General features: G+C 47.1%; 1 protein-coding gene across 9 annotated transcripts in view; it reads right to left on the bottom strand.

Annotated features, from left to right (window-relative positions):
• Positions 1 to 19147, bottom strand: part of CSGALNACT1 (chondroitin sulfate N-acetylgalactosaminyltransferase 1) — a 339147-nt gene that overhangs the window by 267199 nt on the left and 52801 nt on the right. The window contains exons 1-2 of one of the 9 annotated variants that reach the window (XM_086380523.1): positions 9560 to 10256; positions 5880 to 6022 (exon numbers count right to left, since the gene is read on the bottom strand). The exons of 6 other annotated variants lie outside the window; for them this stretch is intronic. The gene's annotated coding sequence lies outside the window, so the exon portion shown is untranslated. Of the gene's footprint in view, positions 1 to 5879; positions 6065 to 9559; positions 10257 to 19147 lie in introns of those variants that run through there. 2 more of the 9 variants (XM_086380525.1, XM_086380535.1) reach the window with 2 other exon arrangements.

The raw sequence follows: 19147 nt of genomic DNA, 5'->3' as shown, positions 1-19147 counted from the left end.
GAAGAGATGATGGGAGAGAGACAGAAGATCCCTTTCAAAATGAAAGCAACAAAGACCGCCCAGAACTGAACGTTAAAACTCTACCAGAAAGACCAAAAAAAACCCCACACCAATCACAAAAAAAGAAAACGGAATAAAGAGAAACTCCACATTTCTGAAAAACATGACAATATTAGATAGATTTCAACTCTTTAGAAAATAATCTAAAATTAATCCGGATCCAATCAAATCCCAACAGAATTCTTTTTCTGGAGTTTGGCAAAAATGAAGCTAAACATCACCTGGAATAATGAAATATGTGAGAAAAGTCAAGAAACTTAAAAAAAAAAAAAGTTATTGAGGGGACAGGGTAAGACTGCACCTTCCAAATATAAAAATATACACTGAAGTTCAAGGACTGAGGAAGTAAGAGCCCAGAAATAAACAGATCTGTCAATGCAACAGAACAGAAAGCCCAGAAAAAGATCCAAGTATAAATAATTATTTAATCACAGTCCAAGTAGCACTTCAGATCAGTGGGGCAAGGTAGACTAATGAACAAATGGATTGAAGCGTCTGGTGAAAACCTGGAAAATAATAAATTAGATCCCTACCACAAAGCATCACCAGATCAAAGCAGAGACATCACCTTGCCGACAAAGGTCCATCTAGTCAAAGATATGGATCCTCCAGTAGTCATGTATGGATGTGAGAGCTGGACCATAAAGAAGGCTGAGAATTGATGCTTTCAAATTGTCGTGCTGGAAAAGACTCTTGAGAGTCCCTTGGACTGCAAGGAGATCAAACCAGTTAATCCTAAAGGAAATCAACCCTGAATATTCATTGGTAGGACTGATGCCGAAGCTGAAACTCCAGTACTTTGGCCACCTGATGTGAAAGAGCCGAATCATTGGAAAAGACCCTGATGCTGCGAAAGATTGAAGGCAGGACGAGAAGGGGACGACAGAGGATGAGATGGTTGGATGGCATCACCAAATCAATGACGTGAGTTTGAGCAAACTCCAGGAGATGGTGAAGGACAGAGGAGCCTGACGTGCTGCAGTCCATGGGGTACAAAGGGTCAGATACGACTTGGCGACTGAGCAACAACCACCACCACGAAACATTCACCAGATCAAACTAGATGTGACAAAGACAAAACATGGAACCATAGAATTCTGAAAAGGCCAGCAAACATCTGCATTATCTCAGGATGGGAGAGGACTTGTTCCGTTCCCACTGGGTGACTCCCAGGGTCCCCAGGGTCTCAGCTCAGAAGAGGAGCCTCGTCCCCTGGCCCCAGCCCTGGGACCCAGAGCATCCTCTGCCGTGCCTCCCTCCCGTGGGCATGTATGAAGGGTGAGCAGCTGGACCCTCCCTCACCCTGGCCCCAGGGAGGAAGAGCCACTGTTCCAATCTGATCAGGAAGCCTTTTCAAGTTTAAGTTTTTCTGGCCAACTGCCCCCAGAGAGCCCAGAAGGGGAAAAAGGAGCTGTATTTCCAAAGCTCTAGTGATGTGTTATGATTCCTTTTCTTGTTTTAAGCAAATGTTCACTTTTGTATCTAATTCTGCATTCACATTTTTATATTCTTTTTCTTAAAGAGAAACCAACATTGCAGGGAAGGGACAGGGAAGCCTGGCATGCTGCAGTCCATGGGGTCACAAAGAGTTGGACGTGACTGAGCGACTGAACTGAACATTGCATAAGCTTCCAGGCTCTGCAAAACCTGGACCCAGGCAGCCCAACACTTTCCTGCAACATCTTGCCCACAACTCTGCACAAGAACATCACTGCAGCAGGAACACAGCTGGGAGGAGACCCTTGATGAGAACTGATGAATAAGTGCACCTTTATAACACGGAGTGTAGAGTTACAGTTAGAACCCAGCCTTCGGAATCAGGCAGACCCAGAGCTTCAGTTCCTTTTTATGTAAAATGCAGATTATAATACCCTGCAAGTCGGGAGGACTGGATGAGATCGGGTATGTAGAAACGTGAAGAACAGCACCTACTCCATGGCAGACCTCTGTGGTCTGGCTTCTAAAGACATGAGGTTCCAGAGCTGAAAAGCCACAGCCCTATTACCTACTCGAGTCCATGATTTTTACCCCTTAGAAAGAAAAAGCCTACCTAGAGAGAGCACTCTTATTACGGCGTCCACTGCAACTGTAGATCACGAAGCAGAAAGTCATTGCAATTTTTCAATTGCTGACATTTGCCGACATATTTCTTATATAAGTCAAAAATAGGAAAATGCCCGAAAGAGATAAGTATACGACCCTCAGAGAAAAATATCAGGTTTCTCATAAAATGTAAACACCCAGACTGGCCTATGGGACTATGAATAATTGCTTCCTTACATCTGTATAGTACACTGCAGTATGCAATTTTTACAGTTCAGAGGGCACTTTTACAAGAGTGATCAATCTCACAACAACCCTTTAGTAGGTGTTCATACCCCGTTTTATAGATGACCAGCTGACGCTCTGAAAAGATGACTCTCCGACCAGTACAGTGTTTGGTCTTGGGGCCAACTGCGGGGGGCTTCTAGAAGCCCTGCAAGCCCCAGATCCTCCTATGGGCTGTTCTGCTTCAGGGGGTGATCTGGGAACAGGGGATCTTGGTGAGCTCTCTGAGGTCACAGGGAGGAGAAAACGTCACTCTGAATTCCAGTGGAGGTCACCGGCAGGCAACAGCTTCCACTAACGTGGAAGATTGATTTTTTTTTTTCTTTTAAATCTCCATGTTCTGAGCTTCCCTGGGGGTTCAATGGTAAAGAATCCATCTTGCAATTCAGAAACACAGGTTCGATCCCTGGTCCGGGAAGATCCCACGTGCCGTGTAGCAACTAAGCCCATGCACCCCAACTACTGAGCCCACGTGCTGCATCTGCTGAAGCCCATCTGCCCTCGGGCCCGTGCTCCGCAACACGAGAAGCCACCCCAGTAAGAAGCCCCGGCTCCACAGCTGGAGAGCAGCCCCTGTTCCCACAAGCAGAGAAAGCCCATGTACAGCGATGAAGACTCAACACAGCCGTAAATAATATAAACAAATAAATGAGTAAAATTGCTTAAAAATTTAAATGCTAAAAAAAAACATCTCCTCTACTGGGAACAAAACAGCAGGCAAAGGGCCACGCCCTGAAGGGCAGGAAAGAGGCCACCACGGCGGGTGAGCCATCCTATAAACAACGCTTTTCTCCAGGTGGGATCCCTCTGTCCTACAGCAAAGGTCGAGCTTTGAGGGTCTTGAGGCGGTGGGAGACACAGGGCCAGGTGCCCCATGCTCAGAAAACAGACAAGGAAGTCAGACACGTAGGTGCACGGGGACACACCTCGCACTTGGCGTTGGCTCCTTCCCTTCGCCGTACAAACTCTCCAAGCCGTGAAAAAGTAGAAAAAAGAAAAGAAAAAAAAAAGCCATGCTGGCCCACCACCAGCATCTTCAAACCTGGGCTGAGCACCGTGGGTTCACAGCCACTGTCTTGGCACCCAGCAGCACCTATGAACCCCGGGGGCCGCAGCCCGACTTCTGTCCTGACTGCCCCAACAGGATGGCCTTGCCCAGCTCACCTGGGCCCACAGAGGAGCACCCCCTGATGAACACCGCTCAGCAGTGCCTGCTGGACCCAGACGGAGTCCAGTCAAGCCTGTGATCATGGGAAGCAGGGTAGCCTTTCCCAACCGACAAGCGCTCAGAAGTCTTCTACTTTGTATTCACAACAGCCAAGACATGGAAGCAACCTAAGTGTCCATCAACAGAGGAATGGGTAAAGAGGATGTGGTACATATAGACAATGGAACACTACTCAGCCATAAAAAAGAATTAAATAATACCATTTGCAGCAACATGGATGGAGACCTAGAGATGATCATACCAAGTGATAGTGAAAGTCACTCAGTTGTAACCGACTCTTTGTGACCCCATGGACTGTACATCCATGGAATTCTCCAGGCTAGAATACTGGAGTGGGTAGCCTATCCCTTCTCCAGGGAATCTTCCCAACCCAGGGATCGAACCCAAGTCTCCCACATTGCAAGCGGATTCTTTACTAGCTGAGCCACAGGGGAAGCCCAAGAACACTGGAGTGGGTAGCCTATCCCTCCTCCAGGGGATTTTCCCAACCCAGGGATTGAACCGGGTCTCCTGCATTGCAGGCAGATTCTTTACCAACTGAGCTATCAGGGGAGCCCCATACTAAGTGAAGTAAGTCAGAAAGAGAAAGACAAATACCATACGATATCACTTATATGTGGACTCGAAAATATGACACAAGTGAATTTATCTACAAAATAGAAACAGATCAGACTTGGGGTTATTGTTGTCAAGGGGGAGGAGGGGATTGGGGGGAGGAGACCGTCGGGGGTTTGGGATTAGCAGATGCAAACTATTATACTGAGGGTGGATAAACAAGGTCCTACCATACAGCACAGAGAACTATACTCAATATCCCGTGATGAACCACAATGGAAGAGAATATGAAAAGAATATACATGGGTGTAACCGAATCACTTTGCTCTATAGCAGAAATGAAGCTAACACTGTAAATCAACTATACTGCAATTTAAAAAAAAAAAATGTGTTTTAAGTCTTCCATGTAGAAGCCACAGCTAAATGTTCACCAGAGGCTCCTACAGGGGGGTGGCCTGTCTCCTGCCAACAGGTAGAGTCTGCATTGCCCACACCTCCATGCTCTGAGACCCCCAAGGCCAGCAGGAAGGCATCACAGCCCAGGCCACAGCTGGACCCCACTGCCAGCCCTGCACGTGGAGTCTCCGAAGAGGATCCTCCATGCCCCGCCCCGCCCCCGCCTCCCCCCTCACCCCATCCCCGCCTCCCTCCTCCACGCCCTCCCCTCCCACTCCTTGAACACATGACTTGCATGCCTCTCGAGGTGTGTGAGCCTCCCACACCAAGCTCTGCCCAAACTGCCTGTTTGTGTGTAAATAATAAATGACTGTTGTTTGAGCCGCTATGTTTGGGGAAGGTTTGCCATCTGAGAATAAGTAAGCTACACAGGACTGCAGAAAACTCGACTTCTACTTACAAATTCTAAATGAAAGATGGTGGGAACCTCCTATGTATTAAATCCATTACATAAAGTTCAATTCTGTATTCTAGCGATAACTGGAAAACCGAAGGTACAAATTTGCCGGAGTCTGAAGAAAACTGTGTTTTGAAGAAAAGGTCACAAGCAGTTATTTTCTAATAGACCACCTCATATTGATCAGCAATTAATACACAAATACTTTTAGAAGTGCTTTCTAAAGTAACAGAAAATATACTTTTCCATCTTTTCTTTCCAGAAGGCTGCATGCGTTAACTGCATTAACAGCCAAATAAAGCTGGAGAAGGCAATGGCACCCCAGTCCAGTACTCTTGCCTGGAAAATCCCATGGACGGAGGAGCCTGGTAGGCAGCAGTCCATGGGGTCGCTAAGAGTCGAACACGACTGAGCGACTTCACTTTCACTTCACTTAAAGCTGTTTTTAAGTCTCTATCATCCAAATGAATTATCCACATTGTTATAAATTCATCCATCTTTCTAATCTAACCCAGGTGCCAAGATGTTGATTTCTCTACCTTGGGTCCTAACTCACTATTTCTGCACAGGAAACACGATGGAAGCTTCTACAAATGTGATATATAGGACTATTAAACAGCCAACAGCTCACATTTCTCCTAACTCACAATTTGGCTACAGTTCCCGAAAATGAAAAAATAGAATCCATTTCTAAAACAGCTTTCTCTTTTATAAGCAAAGCCCATTTGTAATAAACTACATGAGATATTCAAATCTGCTTGATCGTAACAGAGCTGTTTAAAAATACATGTCTGGAATTCACATTTGCAGTTTGCAGATGGAACAATAAAGATACTTGGAATTAATAATTCATACGTGATTTAGATCCAGCAGGAAGGAGGTAGCATGCGGGCACATGCTCTCAACCTCTTTCTTCTTCACACCCTGGGTCTTCCTGCGAGCGTGTCAGCTCAGGGACTGACTTGGGAAGTCAGGCCAAGTTTGCGGGTTGTTGTATCCTAGATGGGAGATGAGAATTCAGGACTCTGCGAGGGTCACTGGGAAGCGTCATAGCATCCTCCACCAGGGAGACTGATTTTATTACAAAAATATCCTCTGTTATTTTGAAACAAAATGCCAGGCAACAGTCCACACCCTAAGACAGAAGAGAAGAGGTCTGAGCTCTGTGGCCAATGTCCACACTGCAGGCCCTGGGCCCCTAGGGGTTTCCCAGCCCAGAGGTCAGCCGATCATGTACAGGCCCCCCCACCCCAGGGATGTGGAGTGGACCCCACAGCCCCAGACAACCAGCCACCCTCACCCAACAGGGACACCTGTACCAAAAGCCCACTAACCAATCCAAACAGGACCCAGTGTTTGCAGAAAGGTAACCCACCAACCAACAAGGAACTCTACTCAACATTTTGTAATAACCTGGAAGGGGAGAGACTCTGAAGAACAATAGATAAGTATGATATATGTATAATGGAATCACTGCGCTGTACACCTGAAATTAACACGATATTGTAAATCGGCTGTACTTCAATTTTTCAAAAAATGTAACCCATCAATCCACTTTCACCTCAGAATAAAATTTAAGACAGAAACTCACTAGGGCTGTGTGTGTACTCAGTCGTGTTCGACTCTTTGCAACCTTATGGATTGTAGCCTGCCAGGCTCCTCTGTCCAAGGGATTCTCCAGGCAAGAGTACTGGAGTGAGTTGCCAAACCCTCCTCCAGGGGATCTTCCCGACCCAGGGATGGAACTCTAGTCTCTTGCATCTCCTGCATTGCAGGCGGATTCTTTACCCCCTGAGCCACCTGGGAAATCCCACTAGGGCTATACGACCAAACTGCAAACTCCACTGGCGGCCGCTCAGAGTGGCACCATCCGGCCCTGCCGCTCCAACGCCCTAACAATGGTCCAGGCCTGATCGTGGTCAAGGCCAGGGCATCAGCAGCTGACCCGCACAAGGACTTCCCGACACCGCTTCTCAGGCTCGTGGCCTTGAAATAGGGGCGTGACCTCTCCCAGCCTCAGCTCCTCCTCTGTAGGGCGGACAAGACGACACCCGCCCGTGACTCTCTGAGGAGCACTGATGCGGTAGCTCTCAAAGTGCATCCCAGACCAGCGGGAAACCTCGGTGGTTTCCCACATCTCGGCCTCATCTGGAAACCGGTGAGAAACACACATTCTCAGGCCCCACCCAGCCCCGCTGAGTCAGAAACAGACTGGGAGCCCATCAGGCAGGGAAGCTGCCTGAGTTTTAACGAGCCCTATGGGTGATTCTGATTCATAGTAAGGTCTGAGAACCATGGCCAGGCTGTTCTTTTTACTTATTAACTGCTTTAAAAAAAAAATCAAGTATAATTTACAATGTTGTGTTTGTTTCAAGTGTCTGCTTCAAGTTTGTTTCAAGCAAAGGGATTCCGTTGATACCTATTTGTATATATGCTTTTTCAGATTCTTTTCCCATGTAGGTATTACGAGATGCTGAGTAGAAGTTCCCTGTGCTATACACTAGGTCGTTGCTGTTTATCTATTTTATATCCAGCAGTATATATCTGTTCAGGCTTCCCAGGTGGCTCAGTGGTAGAGATCCCACCTGCCAATGCAGGAGACGTGGGTTCCATCCCTGGGTGGGGAAGATTCCCTGGAGTAGGAAAATGACAACCCAAACTCCAGTATTCTTGCCTGGAGAATCCCACGGACAGAGGAGCCTGACGGACTGCAGTCCATGGAGTTGCAAAAGAATCAGACACGATTTAGCGACTAAATAACAACAACAACAAAGGATCTGTTCATCCTGAACTAATTTATGGCCCAGCTGTTCTTAAAGCACTCTGCACAGTACCTCATGTGTTAACAGTTCAACAAGTGACAATTACCACGGTTACAGCCTAACTCAGCTCACTTCGTCCCTTCCCTGAAATGCAGGTGACACATGGTTCTACTAACAGTTGTTAAATTTCCATGACGATGCCAATGGGGATGGTGATGATAATGACAGGGAGGCTTAAAGTGGCAGCTTTTCCACCCAGAGTGGCTGGAAGGCGGACAGAGCCCAGAGGACACCCTAGTTCATGGCTGAGGATTCATACGACTAACTCAGAGACGTGTCCCCTCTGCAGCCATCCAGAGGACAGAAAGGCATAAAGGAGCCCCTTATACAGAACTTTATGTTAGTTCTGGCTGCCATGGAATTCTCCACCGTCGACCTGGGGGCTTTGGGGAACCCTGGTGGAGGGTTGGCCACTATGCCTTCACGTGGTGGTCGGAATCCAAGAAGATCATCCACAGCCTGAAAAGGCACCACCGCCCCCGACACACACACCTGGCTGAGCTCCCAATGGGCTGGAGGAGAGGCGCCATCTCCAGCCACGAGGGGCACAAGCCTGGAAGGTCTGAGGAACCCGATGCCTGGGCCTTGCCACCCTTCAGGGAAGGCATGCCCGGCTGCTCCAGCAGGTCCACTGGAGCGAGCAGGAATCCCACCGGGAGGGCATTTCCCTCCAGCCCAGCCCCTCCTCAGGCCTACCGCTGGTCCCTTCCCTGCCCTTCCGCTAAAAATCACCTTTTCCAGAGCCATCCGCCAACGGGCTCCAGCCAGGCTGAGGTGGAAGGCAGGGGATTTCTCCCCTGTCCTCCCTCTGCTTTGGACAGCACCTCCAGCAGGGGCACCGGACAGGCCTTCCCTGGATCCACAGCTGCAGCTGCCCCGGGAGCCTCCATGGAGCTGCAGCTCGTGGCCTCTGGTGACAACCACCACTCCCCCCCCCCCAACCCCTTTGTTCAGTGGCTTCCTGCTATTGTTCACCTCTGGGTGACTGCATCACCCTCCATTTGGCTTTCAGATCTTCCAAAGACCTTCTTAACTAAGTCCTTGCATCAGAGGGCTCCTAGCTGGTTGCACGGGCCACGACTAAAGCAACCTCCTCTTTCATCATCAGCCTTGATCGTGCCTTACCTGAGGCCTGCCCAAATGACCGGCTTCCTTATCAAGACGCTCCTTGGGGCTATCTTCTTCAGTGGGGAGCTCCTGTTCAAACCTAGGTCTGGGATCAATTAGATTTGATACCAGTCTTTGCAACTGTGCCCTGACACCAACCCCAGCCCTGATCACTCAGACTTGCTGCCCATCTAACTCCAGCTCCCTTGGAGACTGCCATCTGCCACCTGGCTTCCCCAGTGGCTCAGATGGTAAAGAATTTGCCTGCAATACAGGAGACCTGGGTTCGATCCCTGAGTCTGGAAGACCCTCTGGGGAAGGGAATGGCAGCCCACTCCAGTATTCTTGCCTGGAGAACTCCATGGACAGAGGAGCCTGGTGGGAAACAGTCCATGCGGTTACATAGAGTCAGACACAACTGAGTGACTAACACTTTCTCCTTGTATTTGGTAACTAAGCTAACAGGCACACTGAGTTTCTCAACAAATATTTTACTCTTGAAACTCTTTCCAGGGGCAACTATACACCCACCGTGAACTGAATAGGTTAAACAGGCAAAAGTCAACTTGTAACTTGAGATAACTATGTAACCGGCCCCAAACTCACCTGATGTTTTCACAACGTTCTGCTTTCTTTTGGCTGGAAAGATACAGCAGCTGTAGGAAACAGTCAGAACACAGTGTTCCAGAAAATGAGGATGCTTCTGGCAAGAGCCCACATAAACGCAGTAAGTACAGTATTAATGACCAGCCTTGCCTGATGCCTCGTGTTTGGTAAGAGTTCTACCCCATTTCAAGTTCTGCTTCCAAAAGCAATCACTGAATGATCCTTAATGGCCAACCTTTTAGAGCTCCACTCTCTTAATTGATTTCTCAAAAAAGCTCAAGAGTGAAAAAGCCAAACCAGACAACTGCATGTAAGAAGACTATGATGGTGTTGATCTGGGATTGAAGCCAGGACTGGCAAAGGCTGTGACTTTCCAGGGCAGACAAGCACTATATTTATTAGAGTTGCACACTGCACTACAGCTTTGGAAACATTCAGCTCTTGTCCATGAGAGCTTCTAGAATAGGAAAAGGGTACGGGGTTTCCTTAAATGTTAAGTCAACTGCGAGAAGTCACTGACTACCTTAATACGTGCTTCTGAGCCCTTCCGGCGTGACTCGACTATTCCCATTCTGCCCCGAAGCTTGTGTAGGCAGCTGTCTTAAGGAAAAGCACATTAATACAAAGAAGGAAGAAAAGAACAGGCTCAGACGTACAGGTTATGTTCTAAAAGGAGCCCCTGCACAAATGGACAAGGTCCCCAGGCGTTTACGCCACGTTGCCCACACAAAGACACAGGACACCTTACTGTGTCTGCAAAAGAGCCCCTCCAAGTCAAACAAGCCCAGGAGACCCGACCGAGCGCTTTCAGGACAGCACAGAGCTCCCATCTCGCTGTATTTGCCCAGAGTCTAGTATTAACATCACCTAACACTGTGCATGACGATGTAAAATCCCAAGAAAATATGCCCATAGAAACATCAATGTGAAATTCGGAGCTTTTCCAAAGTGCGCGCTACTATTTTCTAAAACCACTGACTTACTTTCAAGTTTCTACAGCTTTGGAAATCATTTAAATCATAACAGCTTAAGTTAAAAAATAAGAACTTGGACTTTTATTATTTTTTCCCACCCCGGTTTCTGGATGACTTCATCTCTGAAAACTTACAGAAGGGGAATTTTTCAACTAGGAAATGTGAGCCTGTGGGTCTTGTCCTGCGTCTTGCCTTCATTCCACCCCTGTCTAGTCATATGACCGTGAGTATATTTCATAATCTCTCTCATCTTTCATTCTTGTAAACAAGGTGGTTGGCCCCTTCTAGGCCTAAAAATGTTCTGATTACAATGTACAATCAGCTCCGGAGTAATAACCCAAGAAATGCAGTTTTCATTCAAGGTAAATTTGAAGCACGATGAAACAAAAACACTGGCTCTTAGATTTCTAAAACCATTTTGGAAACTACACTGCAGCCTAGGGCTGAGATTAATAATATAAGAGAAACAACAAGAAAAAGGCCAAGGAACGTGTGTGATTTAGAATGGTTTCCAAAAGTTACTGTGTTTCACATGATGTAATGCACACTTTTTTTATATAACTTTGCAGTCAAAAGCTTTTTCCTCTGCTACAGAAGAGTTTGCAATATTTCTAAATGACAGCATGTGAGGAAGAGAAAAATCAAATATTACACTACGCGAGCTTTCATCCTGTCACAAAGCCATTAGAGCTAAGGAAAAACAGTGGCGTTGTTTAGTTTTATTTAGAGTTTCTTCTAATCAAAATGAAAAACGAACAGAAAAACACTCTGAATATAAATTTTTAAAGACTTTAAAGATTCAAGACCAATAGCAAATATATATGTATATATAGATAGATAGATAGATGTTGAAATAGGCCTTCTTCTATGTGTATATAGGATTGTATGTGGCTCCTACCAAGTTTTCCTTTTCGCCCTGGCATCATGAGTAATTTAGATATCCTGCATTCCCAGGTCACTATCATCAGGAATTTAGGGCCTGCCAATGTGAAAAAGATTCTGTCTCCCACTCAAACTATACACAATCTGTCCTGAACACTGCTGACTGACTCCCGTAGAGCTGAGTGTGGCATGACACCGTGCCGCATATTGTTTAAGGCACTTGTCCTCAAACCAGCCAACCAGGTACTACCTTACATTAGGTCTAGGAGCAGAAGGAAGAACAATCACATGTGTTTAGCACTTCCGGTCCAGAACTTCACAAACTGCACCCCATCCAATCAGACAAACCTGCCCTAAACATCTCAGTTTTTAATCCCCTCTCCTATCATAATACATGATGAGATAACCATAACACTGCTATTTAAACAGAACTTTGACCAGGGGTCAGCAATCAAAGGCTGGAGTGTATAATTTTAGCTTCTGCAGGCCAAGAAGCAAAACTGAGGCTATTATGTAGGTAACTTACATAACAAGGGAACACACACAAATATTCTCAAATTTGTTACCGATCAAATTCTAAAGATAGTAACAACTGACCATAACAGATCTCCAAACAAGGAAGAACAGAAATCTTGGGAGATTTATGTTTTATCTAATTGGCTTTCATCTCCAAAAGCCAAGGTTCCCTATCACCACCCTTACTGCAAATATTCATCTGTAAATTCATAGCTGGTAGGCAATGCAGAGACAGGCAGCAGGCCAGATCTGCCTGTGGCTGGCTGACCCCTGCTTTACAACTTACCCACAACTTACCCAGAATGTTTTCACTAATCATTCACTCAGCTAATTTTCATTATATGCCTCCAGGGATTCTTTTAAAAAAGATTTGATGAGTATGTACCATGTGCCTTACTGGACCACAGGGATACAGACGTTTCCATCTTTTCTGGCTACGTGCCCAGGAGTGGGATTATTGCATCATATGGTACTTCTATTTTTCAGTTTTTTAAGGAACCTCCATACTGTTCTCGGCAACGGCTGCACCAATTTACATTCCCACCAACAGTGGGGGGGGGGGGGCTCCCTTTTCTCCACACCCTCTCCAGAATTTATGATTTGTGGACTTTTTGATGTTGGCCATTCTGATCTGGGGAAGGAAATGGCAACCCACTCCAGGATTCTTGCCTGCAGAATCCCAGTGGACAGAGAAGCCTGGAGGGCTACAGTCCAGGGGGTTGCAAGAGTCGGTCACAACTGAAGTGATAGCTTCGGGCAGCATTCTGACCCGTGGGAGGTGCTGTCTCATGGTAGTTCTCGTTTTTATTTCTCTAATAATTAGTGATGTCAAGCATCTTTTCATGTGCCTGTTGGCCATCTGTATGTCTTCTCTGGAGAAATGTCTATTTAGATCTTCTGCCCATTTTTTATTGGGTTGTTTGTTTTCTTGATATTGAGCTGTATAAGCTGTTTGTATATTCTGGAGGTTAAACCCTTCCAGTTGCATCATTTGCAAATATTTCTCCCATTCCATAGATTGTCTTTTTGATTTGTTTATGGTTTTCTTTGCTGTGCAAAAGCTTTTAAATTTAATTAGGTCCCATTTGTTTATTTCTGCTTTTGTTTCCATTACTCTAGGAGACAGATCCAAAAATACTGCTGTGATTTATGTCAAAGAGTGTTCTGCCTTTGCTTTCCTCAAGGAGTTTCATAGTATCCAGTCTTAACATTTAGGTCTTTAATCCATTTTGAGTTTATTTTTCTCATGATGTTAGAGAGTGTTTTAACTTCTTCTACATGGAGCTGTCCAGTTTTCCCAGCACAGTTATTAAAGACATTGACTTTTCTCCATTGCATATTCCTTTCTCCTTTGCTGTAAATTAATTACCCATAAACGAATGGGTTTATACCTGGGCTTTCTATCTTGTTCCACGGATCCATGTGTCTGTTTTTGTGGCAACAGCCATACTGTTTTGATGACTGAAGCTCTATAGTATAGTCTGAAGTCAGGGAGTATGATTCCTCCAGTTCTGTTCTTTCTCAGGATTGTTTTGACTACTCAGGGTTTTTGAGTTTCCATACAAACTTTCATTTTTTTGTTCCAGTTCTGTGAAAAACGTCATTGGCAATTTGATTGGAAATGCATTGAATCTGCAGATTGCCTTGGGGAGTACAGTCATTTTGACAATATTGATTCTTCCAACCCCAGAACAGGACATGTCCCTCGATCTGTTTGTGTCATCTTTGGTTTCTTTCAGAGTGTCTTACGGTTTGGGGAGTATAGGTCTTTTGCATTCTTAGGTAGGTTTATTCATGGGTATTTTATTCTTTTTGATGGTCTGGTCAATAGAATTGTTTCCTTAATTTCTGTCTGATATTTCATAATAGTGTATGGAAACAACAGATTTCTATTAATTTTGCATCCTGCAACTTTATCAAACTCACTGATGAGCTCTAGCAGTTTTTTGGTGGTGTGTTAGGATTTTCTACATATAGTATCATGTCTTCCGCAAACAGTGACAGCTTTACTTCTTCCTTTCCAATTTGGATTCCTTTTGTTTCTTTTTCTTATCTGATTGCTGTGCGCCAAAGACATAAACGGGACTAAGGGCTCCCTGAGTACTTGGGAGAGAGTGTACAAATGCCATCATAGAGATGTGTGAGTCAGGTGGGGGTGGGGAAGCCCAAGAGGAAGCGGCCAGCTCTGTCTGAGCAGCCAGCGCCACCCCAGTGGTTCAGAGCCTGAAGTCTGGAGCAAGACTGCCTGTCCTCAGATCGCTACTAGCCTCGAGCCAGCAGTGTGACCCTGAGCATGACACTTAACCTCTGTGCCTGCTCCCCAGCTGTGAAATGAGGGTGATAATGTTGGCGCTTACCCTGCAGGCTGTTTTGAGGACTCAGCAAATTAATTCCTGCAGAGGATGCATGGCAATGATGGAGCTCGCAGGACGAGCACGCGAGTGCTGACTGCTCTCCTTACTACAGAGGCCACCAGGATGGAGCTGAGTCATAAAGGGTGAGCGGGAATTTCCCAGTAAGACAAAGTGGGGAGAGAACTCCCAGCAGAGAAAAACGAATCCAAACACACACCAGGGTGAAAAGCAACCCTGAGTGCTTTGCTGAAGCTCAGACGGGAAGGGGCTGGTGGGCAGGGGGTGAGGACAGTGGGAAGTGATGGCAGAGGCTTGTGGGTGCCATTCACAGGAACTGGTCTTGATCTCTGAGCCAGGGGGCACAGGTTCTAAGCCGCTGAGAGCAGCAGCACTGGGTCGGGGCGGGGGGGGGGGTGGGTCTGGTGGCAGAGCAGAGGATGCCTGGGAGAGGGCAAGTAAAGTGAAGTGTTCGTTGCTCAGTCGTGTCCGACGCTGCGACCCCATGGACTGTAGCCCACCAGGCTCCTCCATCCATGGGACTTCCCAGGCAAAAATACTGCAGTGGGTTGCCATTTCCTCCTCCATGGATCTTCCCAACCCAGAGATCAAACCCAGGGCTCTTGCATTGACAGGCATTCTTTACCGCTGAGCCACCAGGGAAGCCAGGATGGGGACAAAGCAATGGAACGGGGCTAAGATAACAGTGAAAAGAAGAGGCGACCACAGCCTAAAAAAGGAAGCGGTGGTGAGGATGCAGAGGTGAGGACACGGGAGCCACGCAGAAGCTCAGGGACCCTCAGTGGGTCACCAAGGAGAGGGAGAGCAGGGAGTCCCCAGTGACAGCCATATCCCTGGCCTCAGAAAAAGGTGGCTGAAGGAACTGACTGATGGCCTGATGGGCACTCCGGGGGAGGAGAAGGAACACAGGGAGGGGTCCAGACACAGCAGTGACCCAGGTGAGGCCCTGGGGCCACGGGGCAGGGGGAGTGGCCACACCCCTGCAAGGCAATTCTCCAGGTTCTCACCCGGGCCAGGCCACCTGAGCGGGGGGATAAGGAGCTCACCTGGGGACACGCTGACTGGGAGGACCACAGGAGGGAGCTGGAAAGAGGGGCCTGGAGTTCAGAAGGCAAGGTCCAGACATACAGACCCAAGGGTCATCTGAAAATGCATGACAGGGGTGCCCCCCGCCCAGCCCCCTGGAGAGAGTGAGGAGGACTAGCGGAAGGGGAGAGAGAGGGTGCTCAAAGAGGACTCTCTGAAGGACACGCAAAACCAGAGGGAAGTGGTGTCCCAGGAAGCCAGGGCGAAGACCACAGAGTGGAAAACACGCCAGATGCTGAGGACACTCAGAGAGGACGAGGCCCCGAGCTGTCCAGACTCGGCGAGCAGCGTCCCCACGAGAGCTGAGGGCAGCCTGAACTTCCCAAGGGGAGCACGGGAGGTCAGGGGTGGCAGTGGAAGGGGGCAGTGGGAATCCCACTTCCCGGCCTTCATTTGAAGGAGATGAAGCTGGTGTCTTGAAGAGACAGCTGCCTCCCAGGCTCGGTGCAGGATTACTCACCATGGTCAAGACGGGGATACGGCCTAAGCGTCCATCCGGGAGAAGTGGACACGAGCCTCAAGGGCCACGTGTGCAGATACAGACAAGCAGATCTTAGGCAGCATGAGAAAGAAGGAAGGGCTGCCATTTGCCACAGCATGGACGGCCCTTGAGGGTGTTATGCGAAGGGAAACAGGCCAAAGACATTAAGTGCCTTATGTTTTCACTTATATGCAGACTTTTACACGTCAAACTCAGAAAAACAGAGCGTAGAAGGGTGATTGCCAGGGACCGGTGGGGATGGGGGCAGGGGGCATGATGGGGAGATGGTGCTCAAAGGTACGAACTCCCAAACTCCAAACGTAAGATGCATGTATTCCAGGGACCTTACGTACATCAAGGGACCTGACGTACATCACGGTGACTATAACTGACTGTATGCTTTATTCCAAAATTGTCAACAGAGTGGACCTTAAACGTTGTAACAGAAAAACAGCAATCTGAGGGGATGGAGGTGTTAGCCTGTCTTATCCTGGCAAGCATGTTGCAGTACGCAGCTGTAGCAGTCACCACACTGTAGCCTTAAACAGGTCAATACCATCTCAGTAAAGCTGGGAAGAAACTTCAGGCTGTTGTGGGGAGTTAGGGAGAGCTGAGTGTAAATGTCTAGTCCATTGAGGTGCCCACAGATACATAAGAGCCAGATATTTGCCCCAAGTCCCTCAACTAGAACGTGGGAAAGTTGGAATTCTCTTCCATGGGTTCCAGCTCCAAGACCAATGCCCTTTCCACTGTGATGCTTTGGAAACATTGTGTTTGGGGTTAGGATGTAGGAGGCAGTCTACAGCTAGGAACAATGTACTATTAACAAGACGCACTTTGTTAACACTTTTAGCTTTTCTAGGGCCATAAAGTGAGTATCCAAATGGGCTTTATCTCATCAACATCCATGCAACCCCTCCACTCCGGCAATTATGTTGAGTGGAAAATGAAATTGAAGCTCTCAGAGTAACTTGCCGGAGGATTAAGCAGAGAAGCAGTGATTCAAAAGGAAGTTAACTGGAAGCACTGCTCACACCTCACTCCTGTTAGGATGGCTACCATCAAAAATACAGAAAACAAGTGTTGCTGAGGATGTGGAGAAACTGTTACCTTTGTGGGTCGTGGTAGGAATGCAGAATAGTGGAGCCATTAGTATGGCTGTGCTTCAAAAATTAAAAACAGATCCAGCAATTCTGCTTCAGGATATATACCCAAGAGAATCAACAGCAGAGCCTCAAAGAAATATCTGTACGTTCGTGTTCCCGGCATCACTATTTGTAACAGCCAAAAGGTGGACGCAACCCCAGTGTCCATCGACAAATGAACCCATAAACAAAATGTGGTGTGGGCAATGGAATATTACTCAGCCTCTGTAAGGGAAGGAGATTTTGATGTGTGCTGTTACCATGAATGAACCCTGAAGACATTATTCCTGGTGCAGGAAGCCACTCACAAGTGGGCACAGGGTGTATGATCCCAGTTATCTGAGGTAACTGAAAGTGTCAAGATCACAGAGACAAAGGAGAAGGTGGGTTGCCTCGGGCTGGGGACGGGGAGGGAAGGCGCAGGTACTGTTTAACAGACACAGGGGTTCTGTCGGAGAAGATGACAAAGTTCTGCAGAGGGATGGTGGTGATGGTGACACCATGTGAATGCGCTCAGCGCCACTGAACCGCACACCTGGAAATGGTGAAGCAGTGAATTTTATGTTGCGTGTACTTCACCACCGCACAAAAGCCTAAGCTATTTTAAATATTTTTATTTATTTTTATTTGGGGGGCTGTGCTGGGTCTTCGTGGCTGTGTGTGCATTGCAGCAAGCAGGGGGGCTACTCTCCAGCGGCTGTGTTCAGGCTTACTCTTGCAGCTCTAGGGCTTGAGCGCCCAGCACTTGCACACAGGCTTCACGACCTCACGGCACGTGGGATCCTCCTGGACCAGGGATCGAACCCGTGTCCTCTGCATTGGCAGGCGGATTCTGAACCACTGGACCACCAGGGAAGTCCCTAGGTTATTTTCAGTTATATAAATCGGTTACTGCAGCTCTGAGCCTAGAGCTGAAACCTCCTATTTCCGGACACAGATCCTACTAAACAGGGCTCATGGACCTGCTTCCGAGGCTGACTCAGACTTGAGGTTAGGCAGGTCCTTACAACTCGCTGCTGTGGTCCTTCTTTATGTGTAACTCTTGCCCGATGGTCTTTCTTATCTACAGAATCAGACGAATTAGCTTCCTTCTTTGTATCTCCTATGATATGTGGAGAGTTTCTATGTCACCGTCAGCCTGCCTACAGTATAGAAATATGACAGGCAGGAGTCGGACCAAATGACAAAGCTTCCTCAGCATCAGTCAGAGAGTACCATTCGTTACGCGACCCACAGAGTGGATCTTAGGTAAAAACTACAACTCCCGCCTACACCTATACTGACAATTAATTGAGCTTAAAAACAGCCTGTGTTCCCATCTCTTTCTGTAATTGCCTTTTCTATTTTGAACAAACTTCTTACAAGCCAAAACTTATAAATGCTAAAAACTTAACTGATTAGATGACTGGAAGCTGTCTATTTGGGAGATAGCAATCAATTGCTAACACAGAAACAGACAAAATTATCTTAAGCCCTTGAGGTAGCTTTCTTGCAGTGAGGTCCCACTATGACAGAGACCACCAGTTGCCCATACAATATCCACCCTTCTTTTTTTTCTTAGCAACAGAACATCTGTATTTTGAGGGGAGCAAAGTGCCTGGAGAAAATTACCTTTCCCAACAACCCCTGAAGATAGAGATGGGCAATAAGATATTACTGGAAGTCATTAGATAGGGTTTCTAGCTTATTGAATCTGCAGGTACCCTTCTGACCTTCCCCCTTCATTCTTCATCCTTCACTGAGACAGGCATGATGGCTGGAGTGGCAGCAGCCATCTTGAGCCCAAGAGAATCTCAGGTGTCCTAACATCCTGAGGACATCAAAGCAGTGTCAGCAACTGTCCACCAGTAGTCTTCTTGTTAAGAAAATAAACACTTAGGTATTTAAGATCACGGTGGGATAGACTGTTAACTCTCAGCCGAAGGCAGTTCTTAAAGGGGAATACATAGGCTACCAAAAAGATCCTGTATCTCGGTGATAAGACATTTGTTATAAATGTTACAGATGATGGTGATGTTAGTCTTTGTGAGGCAGCAGGCACTGAAGCACAGGAAGGCTAAAGCAGTTCACCCAAGGTCTCACAGCTAATAAGCTGGAGGCCGGGCTCTGAATCCAGTCTACGCTTTTGACTA

The sequence above is a fragment of the Bos grunniens genome, chromosome 27 (genome assembly GCF_055505025.1).
Source record: "Bos grunniens cultivar Pamir isolate PY7600 chromosome 27, Bosgru_T2T1.0, whole genome shotgun sequence".
NCBI lineage: Eukaryota > Metazoa > Chordata > Mammalia > Artiodactyla > Bovidae > Bos > Bos grunniens.
Note: the sequence above shows the minus strand (reverse complement) of the source record. Positions and strands in the feature narration are given on the sequence as shown.